Below are 11,462 nucleotides of genomic sequence, written 5' to 3' on the forward strand. Positions count from 1 at the left end.
TGCAATGTGTTCAAAAGAAGAAGTGAGAAAAGGAAGTGGAGACAACTAGAAGAGATAACCCTTTTGAAGAGTTTAGCCAAAAAGAGGAGCAGAGAATTGGGTCAGCAGTTCATTTCTCTTGTGTGTGTTCAAGAGATATTTATTTTTAGACAGGATACAGCATGGCATACTGGGTGTCAATTGGAAAATCTGCAAGAGAAGAAAAGATTCAAGAGAAAGCAGAAACAAAGCTGGAGTGATGCCCTTGATGGGGCAGGAACAGGTGAGGTCCAGAGCCCTGGAGGGAAGCTGGGCTTAGGTAGGAGTAGAGATGTTTCATCCACAGAAGGAAAGGTAGATTGGGAGATGTGATGGTGGAAGCAGGTGGAAGCCTCTTCTGGTTGTTCGACTATAGGAAACCAAGTCAAAGACCCAGCCACATTGAAAGCAGATTCCTTATTATAGACTGAGAACTAGACAAGCTAAGTGTTCATTTCCACTCTGCCTTCTTTGACTTCTTCAGGACAAGTGTTCATATTACCCCATAACACCCACAGAACCACTGGTAATGAGGTTCTCCAGCCCATGACGCCAGAGGAAGAGACTCCCCCTCCAGTCAGGGCATTGTGGGAGCAGTGGAGGGTGTTCGGGTAGCATGTGCAGTGGCTACAGACAAGGACAAATTTTGTGGCAATGGGATCATTTATTTGGTGCAAGAAAGAGAAGAAACAACAGAAATGATATTCTTGATCAGGCATGAGAGCGAGGGGAGACAGTGCTCTGGAGGAAGACTTCTTTACTCAAGACATTCTTGTGTGCCCTGTGCTAAACCCTGGAAACTCTATGTGAGAGTCACAGCCCCAGGCCTACAGGAGGCCACAGTCTAATGAGGAAGATGGAGAAAGAAAGTCAGCAGTAAATTGTTTGATTTTTTTTTTTTTTTGGCAGATGAGTAGGATTTTGTTAAATGATGTATTAAGAGAAGGAATTCACAAGCAGAGGAAGTGCCCTGGGCAAAGGTCAGGATTCTGAGGTGGCCAAGTCCATACCCACAGTACTCCTTTGCATCAAGGAGCAAATTCTACAATTGCCCCTCCACTCCCTGTGCAAAATAAACTTCAAATCGGCCTCCACGCTGCACACACTGCAGTCAGTCCCTCTCTAAACCCTCTAATGCATGACAGGAAATTGCCCACAAGTACACTCCATTCTTGAGGGACTTTGAAGTCTCTTAGTGTTTGACAGAACTTTTATTTGTAACATAAGCCCAGAGCCTTGCGGTCATAAAATCTGATAACTATCACAAAACCCATTTATTCTTGACTGAGGCTAGACCCACCTCAGCAATTGACCCTGTTGAAGACAGCATACCACCTCAGGTTAACTGGACACTATTGACCTCCAAATGTCACAGACTTTATATGATGCCTTTATATGATGCTACAACTCCCTAAGCAGCAAACTTTTATTTAAGAGTTTTAACCTCAGGTCAGCCATCTCTTTTGGTCCCTACCTCAACATTCAACTTTTCAAGAAAATTCCCCTTTTATTCCTTCCTTCCTTTCTCCCTCCCTTCCTCCCTCCCTCCATTCCTTCCTTCCTTCCTTCCAGGTAATTAAATCCCTCACAACTTTTGGACATAGGAAATGACTGCTAAATGATGCTGAAACACTGATGGGCTTGTGTTCTCTTTAGTAAAGCCCTAATCCATCAAGTGACATCAATCAACTGCAAACAAGTGCTTTGATAGACTCTTGGAAATAGAATCCCAGAAATCTATGACTTCCAGCAGAGAATCTGAAAGCAGGCATTTTCTAACTAAAAGCAACAACTAGAGGTCAAGTTTGAATCTGAGGGTAAGTGGCATCAGGTTTTGAAAGTGTCTAAGATAAAGGGTCAGGACTTCCCACACTTTTCTAGACTTCATAAACTAGATTCAAAAAGACGCCTGAAAATAAACACCGCAATTTCCCATGTCAGGAGTAGAAGCAGAGTAACATCAAAAATTTACTGACCTAATAGGCTGTTTCCATTTCTGGAAATGTCTCTGATTATCAGCCATATTAAAATCTCCCATGGCCCATCTTGAGGTCTGGACCACGTAATTAAGAGAGTGGGCAGCCTACTCGGGTTCACATCTCAGATCCAACATTGACTGACTTTGTAACTCTAGGCATATGTCCTCAGCTCTCTATGCCTCCATTGCCTCATCTGTTTTTTTTTTTGAAGTATAGTTCAATGTTGTGTTAGTTCCAGGTACACAGCAAAGTGGCTCAGTTATACATACATATATGTATTCTTTTTCAGCGTCTTTTCCCTTATAGGTTATTACAAAATACTGAGTATAGTTCCTGTGCTACACAATAGGTCCTTGCTTTTTATCTATTTTATATACAGTCGTGTGTATATGTTAATCCCAAACTCCTCATTTATCCCTCCCCCACCCCTTTCCCCTTTAGTAACCATAAGTTTGTTTTCTATGTCTGTGGGTCTATTTCTGTTTTGTAAATAAGTTTGTATTTTATATCGTTTTTTAGATGCCACATAAAAGCAATAGCATATGATATTTGTCTTTCTCTGTCTGGCTTACTTCATTCAGTATGACAATCTCTAGGTCTAACCATGTTGCTGCAAATGGCATTATTTCATTCTTTTTTATGGCTGAGTAATATTCCATTGTATGTATGTACCACATCTTCTTTATCCATTCCTCTGTTGATGGACATTTAGGTTGCTTCCATGTCTTGGCTATTGTAAATGGTGTTGCAATGAACATTGGGGTGCATTATCTTTTCAAATTATGGTTTTCTCCAGATATATGTATCCCAGATATGTCCTGGACCTATATACAGAGAAAGCCTCATCTTTAAATGGGAGTAAAAGCAGAACACACTCCATAAGGGGGTCAGGGAATTACACAAGGCAACAATGTGTACCTTGGACCTAGCCCTGAGGCAGCACAGAATTCATGTTAGCTAATGTCATTATTGCTCATAGGTCCTAACGTTCACTCAGTATCTCTAACTCAAACTCAACATGCTCGAAACTCAACTTAGGTTTACAATTAGAGCTGATAAATTCCCAAGTTAGTGAGTTGTCTTTGTTCAGAAGAATGTGTAAGCATTCCCTTATGACATAAAAAACTTTTGTTCAAGTTAGTAGAATTCCTGCTATCGGCTAAAAGATGTGACACAGTCCTTGTGTCCCATATATAAAATAGATAACTAATAAGGACCTACTATATAGCACAGGGAACTCTACTCAATATTCTGTAATGGCCTATAGGGGAAAGAATCTAAAAAAGAGTGGATATATGTATATGTATAACTGATTCACTTTGCTGTGTACCTGAAACTAACAACATTGTTAACTCAACTATACTCCAATAAAAAATTTTTAAAAAAAGAAGGGGACCCTTTTTGAAGTCCTTAAAATTACACTAACTCTCTAATGTAAGAGAGATAAGACGCCACACCTTTCAACTCAAGGTCATAAGCTGTAGATGCCAGCTCCAGCTCTGCTGTTGGCTTTTGTACCACAATGCTTTCCCAACAACAGATCTGGGAAGAGTATTACCTAAGAATTTAAGAGCACGGGCCTTGGATCATCTGAGACCCAGATTAAATCCCAGCTCCGTCAGTCAGTGTAAGAAGTTGCTTACCCTCCAAGATTCAGTTTCCCCAACTAGAGGTAATATTGGAACCCACTTCACAGGACTCAACCTTTGAGGTAGATATAATTTTCTAAAGGGCCAAAGACCTGATTCTAGCTAATCCATCTCACATTAACAGCTCTGTGCCTGTGGAATGGGCCACTTCATCTCTATGGGTCTCAGTTTGTTTATCTTTAAAATAAAGGGTCTGGGGCAGATGGTCTATGTTCCCTTCTAGAATGTTCCCTGATATTCTAGGTGCTGTGATTCCCACATCCTGGAATGTTAACAGCTGTGATTTTACTAATGTTCCCTGCTCCTAATGAAAAGGTGGCTCTCTTTACATTCCTTCCACCAATTTCTGACTGCCAATATTCTCTCATTCTTCAAGATCTGACTCAAAAGGAATGATAAATCCTTGTACAGGGGGAAAATTTGATACCACTGCTTTGGGCAAATCTCAGACCATCTCTGATCATTGGTTTTCCCTTCTGTAAAAAAAGGAAATTATAATATTTGCCATGCATCCCTTATAGTCTAGTTGTAAATATTGATGACTTAGTTTATTCATCGTCTTGTAACTGACCATTGTAAACACGGTATTACTAATTGTCATATCCTCTTGAACCCTCTTTATTTCTTTCCTGGGGCTCATTCCCATTGTGCTGTGCTGTTCCTGGTTTTGCTCCACCACCAGCCTGCAAGCCACTTGAGGGGTGGGCCTGAGCCCAACTCATCCTGCCATCTCCTCACACAGTCGGGGCTTGGTGAACATTTATGTAACGTATTCATTCATTCAACAAATAATTATTAAACTGTGCTAGGCTTTGAGAGACAGTGACGAGCAGGACAGATACAATTCCTGCTTTCATGGGACATAACTGTCCACATGACTGATAGACATTAACCAAATGAATGTAGAATTGATTGTAGCAATAAGTGCTAAGAAGGAATCTTATAACTGTTAATGGTGTGGGTATGTCCAGGAAACTTAATTTAATGTGAAGGGTCAGGGGAGGGCTCCTAGAAGAAGTGACAGTGAAGCCGTAATCATCAGAACTCAAATCTGAATCAATGCATTTGAGTCTCCCTCTGCAGGGCCCTCTAGGTCAGTTGCATATATTCAGTTTGTTACCAAAGTCTGGGACCCAAGTTAAATTCCATACGTGTGATTGGAGGATGACACACCTGCTCCTCTGTGACCTTGATGTGCACTGGATCCCTTCAGCAAATGACGAGTCCTGATGTACTCCTCACCCAGCCTCACACTAATCCTACAGCCCAGCTTTCTCCTTTTTCCCCACCACCTAGCAGCCCACAGCAAATAGAGGAAAGTCACCTTCCTCTCTGAAAATCATCTCAAACGCTCCAGTGAACATGCTTTTTTCCATTTCTTCAGCCCATATTTCCTCAGCCACTAGCCCCAGCAATTTACACATCACCCCCGCCTTGACAGTGAGTTTGGAAGCTTGCCCCTCAGCTACCCCTGCTACCACCACCCCTGGTATCACCACCACTTGCCTCTACTTCAGTCCTCAACTAAGCAGACATCTGATGAGAGAAGTGAACTATTATTTCATTGTAGTGGTTTTTTGGTCTGGGCTATTTGAGGCGATGGGTATTTCCTGTGCATTTCCACCCTAAACCTATCTCATCACAGATTTTGGAAATCCGTCTCTTTACTCATCAGTGGGATGGAGGGCAAGCCTGGGAAGCAGGACAGCAGGCTATGTGAGGTCACACAGCCAACCTGCTGCAGAGCCCAGCTGTCCCACGAGCTCTGCTCAGCAGAGACTTCTGAAGTTGAGGAGATGCTCTGATGTGATGAAGATGTGGTATTCACCCCTTCTTGACCATAATAACACTCGAGATGTGGACTTTCCCCTGCAGTGACTCAACTCCACTTTACACTGCTTGGGGGAGGACACTGGGCTATTTTAAGTGTTCATATTAGCTAATTCAGTGGGTTGTGAGCAATGTAAAAACGAATGAGATTGTCCTACATGACCAAAATAAGAACTTATGGCTAAGTTTCTAGAAACTCTGTATAAGTATCATGTAACAGAAATGAACATTTAAATTATACTCACCCAAAACAGCTTAAGTCCTTGATTCAATCAGATATAAAGTAGGAATAAAAATATCATGGAGAATTCAATATAAGATAGAATATAACAATTTACAGCAACTAATACACCGTTAATAGAATTCAGTGAATTCTCAAAAAGCTCTTCTAATTGATAAACTGAAGATAAAAGAAGTTTTTTTGAAAGAATACCCCATGCAGGAGCACTTCTCTGAGGAAGGGAGACCCAGGAAAATGGCAGTTGACTGGCCTGAGAGTCCTCAGACATACACCCATCCACCTGAGACCATGGACACACACTACCTGCCTCAAATGCCTCTGTGGGTGTACAGCCCAAAGGAAGGGAGGAAGAGAGGGAGGTGATGGAGGGAGGGTCCGGTGTGGGCTTTCCCTAAGCGGAGGAGAGGAAGAATATAAAGTAAGTGTTGAGTTCCACCCTTTAGAATAAAAGTAGATGGCAGAATTCAGGATGGCTATCAGTTAGCATATCAGAGAGGGTTAAGCAGGCATTGACTAAGAATTAGTGAGATTCTAGAAGTAACCCACTCCAGACATGAAGGTACATGGCTGTACAAGGGTAATCAGCTCCTTGAAAGCATATAACAAAATGGTCTGGCGATGAATAAATGGAAGCATTATAACTATACTCACCACTATTTCACTGCTCATAAACCAGATTAGAAACAATAGATCCAAAACCAGCTCTGGGAGAAGACTCCTCTCAATGTTATTCATGTAGTGCATGCTAGTATGATCTGAATATCTGGCATCAGAATCCCTGTAGAAATGGAGCCATCTCTGGGGAATCACTGGGGAGGAAGGTGAAACGCCCATGTACGGGGAGCAAAAATAACCAAACCAACAAAATAAACAGGAAGCAAGAGGGGAGAGATGATGGCCAAGTAAGAGGGTAGACTGTCCAAAGGATCTTTAATAACAAAGGCATTTCATAATGGATTTGAATGTTTTATTTTGCTCAAAGTAAACGTCACACTTCTGTGCCCTTTCTCTCAGGCTTCAGTCTTTCTGGAGAGTCTGCTAGACCCGCAAAGATTGTGTGTGTGTGTGTGTGTGTGTGTGTGTGTGTGTGTGTGTGTGTGTGTGTGTGAAATCAGAGGACAGAGCTGAGTTCCCTTAGCCATACTAACCAGTGTGGAACAGCAACTATATACAAACCATAATCTAAAAACTAAATTAACTCAGTAACGACAGAAGTTCAGAGCTAGAGATAACTATAAAACATAGCCCTTTGTGAAATTACAGAAGTCTTAGGAAAGGCATTGGACAACCTATACATAAAATGCTTTGAGGTGAATCATATCTGAAATCATAGCGAATATCCGGGTTACATACATGTGATGAGCTCACTGAGAAGCCATGTATCCATGTATCCTGAGAGTAACTACTGTCCCCAAACTTTGTATTTTTTAGCACAGGCACCCAAAAACACCTTTGTATCTCTCAAGGTTTAAAAAGCAAACATGAACTATGATATCATCCTGGGGAGTGTTTTCTCAGCCAGATTGACAAGAAAACTGCATCTGCTTAGACCCAATGCCCCATGTTCCCCAAAGCTAATGTGTACAGTGCAGTCTGAGCCTGCTGTATGGGGGAGACTGTAGGAGTCCCTGAAAGATTATATTTATATGATCCCCAATATCCCTCACACTCCACTCTGTCCATTCTGGGGCCACCCATCTATGGCAGTGCCAGAGTGGCCTAATTGTTTCAGTTGCTTCTTGGAGGAAACTGAGATGAGGCCTCGTAGAATTGTCCTGGGGAGGACATCCAGGGTGACACAAATCAATGTCACATGTGTAGCCTTCCTCAACAGCAAACCTTCTCTGTGCCCTAAAACAAGACCTAAAACCACTGGTCCCTTCACCTCACGTCAAAGTGTGGCCATGACTTCTTTGGGGGCCTCTTGGCCCCAGAGTGAAGGAATTTCTATCATAAATGACTCTCGTGCCCAATGGGCTATATGTCTGTTTCACTCCACTCATTCACACGATGTCTTAATTCTGTTTTATGAGAAGTTACTGCACATAAACTAATTTTCACATAGACCATTGCCTATAGACTAATTTATCTCCACAGACAATTGTCAGAACATTTATAACGGTGAGTCAGTATTATTGTACTAACACAACAGAGCATATTGTCCAAGAGCACAGCTTTGGAGTCAGATTAGATGTCTGGAATTCACTTTCTAAAACTTTAGACTTCCACAACCTAAGTGTCCATCGACAGATGAATGGATAAAGAAGATGTGGCACATATATACAATGGAATATTACTCAGCCATAAAAAGAAATGAAATTGAGCTATTTGTAATGAGGTGGATGGACCTACAGACTGTCATACAGAGTGAAGTAAGTCAGAAAGAGAAAAAGAAATACCGTATGCTAACGCATATATATATATGGAATCTTTAAAATAAATAAATAAATAAAAGTGGTTCTGAAGAACATAGGGGCAGGACAGGAATAAAGATGCAGACATAGAAAATGGACCTGAGGACACGGGGAAGGGGAAGGGTAAGCTGGGAAGAAGTGAGACAGTGGCATGGACATATATACACTACCAAATGTAAAATAGATAGCTAGTGGGAAGCAGCCGCACAGCACAGGGATATCAGCTCGGTGCTTTGTGACCACCTAGAGGGGTGGGATAGGGAGAGTGGGAGGGAGACGCAAGAGGGAGGAGATATATGTATATGTATAGCTGATTCACTTTGTTATACAGCAGCAACTAACACACCATTGTACAGCAATTATACTCCAATAAAGATGTTTAAAAAAAAGTGATTCAAACTTTGTTATGAAGGATGCCAGTGAAAAATCCAACTAAAAAAAACAAAAAAAATACTTTAGACTTCCAAAGAGCTAGGGAACAAGAGGTAGTGGGAAGCAGTAAAGGGACCCAGCCAGGCCTCTGCCTTCTCTGTCTGGAGTAAGTTGTCCACATCAAAGCATCTACCTGGGAAGCCTGTTGCTGTTGTAAAGCCACCTGCACAGGCAAGGCTGTAGAAATCCAAGCTGACAGAACCCTTGTTTCACGAGCCCAATTTGCTGAAACAAAGGTGAGTCATCAAAGGCAAAAAGAGTAGCAACCCAGGCCTTCTAGCTACTGACGAATATGCCAAACATCCATCTGGATCAAAATCTAGACTCAGACTCTTCCTTGAGCCAGAGATGCTGAGTGGAAACAAAGAATCACACGGCTTTGTAGTTGGAAAGGACCACATAGTTAATCTTATCCAGTCTTTTTGTTTTGCACATTAGGGAACTGAGGCCAAAACCTGTTAGGTGTAGCCCCCAAGATTCTAGTCTAATAAAGACAGAATCAGAATGAACATCCATTGTTCAAAATAGTGGTTCAAAAACGTTGGTCTTTGGATTCAAGTCCAGTGAAGGTCATTCCACAATATTGTATTGCAGCAAAGTAGGGAAAGCCTCTCCCAAATTCCAAATCATATATTTAATACAAAATTGTGTTTCAGATGAACCTTCCCCAGGCTAAAAGAGAATCCTTTTCGTTGTCACTAATATCTCCAGTACTAACAGGCAGCTAAAATTATAAGCACTTTTACAATATGCCTGGTATTGTGCTGGGCATTTGGCATACGTTATTTCATTTAGCCCTCATAATAATCTGATGAAGTAGATACCGTTACCACCCACTTTTTGCTGAAAAGACCCCCGAGACATCAAAACGTAAAGTAATTTGCCCACATTCACACAGCCACATAGTTGGAGGAGACAAGATTCAAATCCAGATTATTTACCTTCAAGACTCAGTTTCTCTGCTATACTGACAGTAGACTAACAACAACAACAAAAAAATGTAGCATAAATTTTACTGAGATGCGTGAAAATAGCTAGCTAAAGGATATGTCTTTATTCATGATTTGCTTTGTCCCGGGGGACACTTAACATCTAAAATAAATGCCAGCCCTCTATCTACGTCAGAGTCCCTGTAGGAGGAAGTTCTGTAGTCTCGTAAAACATTAGCAATCCCCTTGAACCTCCCGTCCAGGATTCCAGTTTGAGAGAGTCTAGTGCCTTGAAACCTCTGTCCCGGTGTGCTTCAGTTTGCCTCCTGTTTGGGATTCAGGGCGCATCAGGGAGGAAGGATGAAATTTTCATCAGCTCTCCTCCCACGCTCTCTCCTGGGTTGTGCAAACAAGGGCTTCAAGGTTAAATATGTGAGCAATCCTGGCTGTGTTCTCTTGGGATAAGCAGGAAGAATCAGAAAAAGAGAGAGAAAGACAAACCAAGCCTGTGTAAGGATGGGTGATGAGATGGGGTCAGGGAAATGAGGGAACACTGGTATTTACATTGCTTGGTTTAAAGTGTATTGGCTTATTATAGGGTCTGGTAAAAATATGATGATCCAAATGTCATGTGTCTATAGGGGTATCTGTGGGAATCTGTTGCAGCCAGTACAGTACTGTCCCTTCTAGGGTCCATCTTCAGATCTGCCTCGTGTCTCAGAAGAAGCAACTACTTTGTGACTCGGGAATGTATCCACATTTCCCAAACAACTCCCGTATATATTTAGTAATGCCAGAGCTATCTCCAGTAGCAGAGAAATGCTGTTAGTCCACAATTAGAAAAAGGAAAAGGCTCAAACTACTGAGATCAGCTTCTTTTCAGAAACAGCATTTCTTTGGGGGAGGGAGAAGAGGAAGGAGAGAGAATGGGCACTGGGCTCCTGCAGTGGGGGTGGGGACACAATACCTAGGGAGGAGACAAGGAACTCCAGTGACAAACTGCTGACCATTCAGGGTCCCCCTGGATTTTCCCATGGTATGGGACCGATAGAGGCCAGGGTTGTCAGGGTTGAGGGTGTTGGGAGGGAAAGTGGACACACAGCATAGTTATTTTCATTCAGGTCACTGAAAACAAAGTACTTTCACTCCCTGCTTTCTGTACACTCTTTACATACATAATCTCATTTAGCCCTCATACCAACCCTCTGAGAGAGGTCCTCTAAGAGCCGCCTTGAAAGGTTTGCAGGGTGTACCAGTCAAGAGAGCAAATGGAGGCTGAAAACCAAACACACTCAGCTTGCCAAGCCAAGGGCCCACAGTCCTCAGGAGAGTCCCTTTTCTGATTCACACAAAGATACTACATGGGTTCTCAACAGCTCTGGATGTCCTAGCCCCATCTTACAGCTGTAAGATGAGACTCAGAGATCGTGAACCCTTTGCCCAGCATCACAGCAAAAGCATGGCAGAACCAGTGTTCTAAACCAGGTCTGTCTGCTCCCAGCCTCACTTTTGCTCCACTCGGCTAGCCTGCCTCAATGTTCAGAGAAAAAAAAAATGAAGTCAAATAATGACCTCAATGTAAGTGCCTAATGAAGAACCTCTGAGATAGACAGTAGAAAGTTCTGGAACAATGCAAGTTCTGGAACAATACTATTATATGCAAAGGTACAAAACCAGGCAAGCATACACAACCATTCAATTCAACAGTCATCTACTAAGCATCAGGAAAGTACCAAGCAACGCTCTAGGCACTCAAGAAGGAAAGGAATAAAGCAATATCCCTGCCCCCAAGGAGCTCACTGTTAGTATTCAGAGACCGTCATGTGAAACCAAAGATCAAGTAGAACAAAGGGGAGTTAATTAAAGAGATGTAATTGTTATATTGGGTGGGACAGGGAAACTCCACAGAGTCAGGCTAGCACTTGAGCTTGGCCTTGAAGTTAAGAAACTTCTCTGTACCGGGCAGTTCC

The sequence above is a fragment of the Hyperoodon ampullatus genome (assembly GCF_949752795.1).
Source record: "Hyperoodon ampullatus genome assembly, chromosome: 2".
Lineage (NCBI taxonomy): Eukaryota > Metazoa > Chordata > Mammalia > Artiodactyla > Ziphiidae > Hyperoodon > Hyperoodon ampullatus.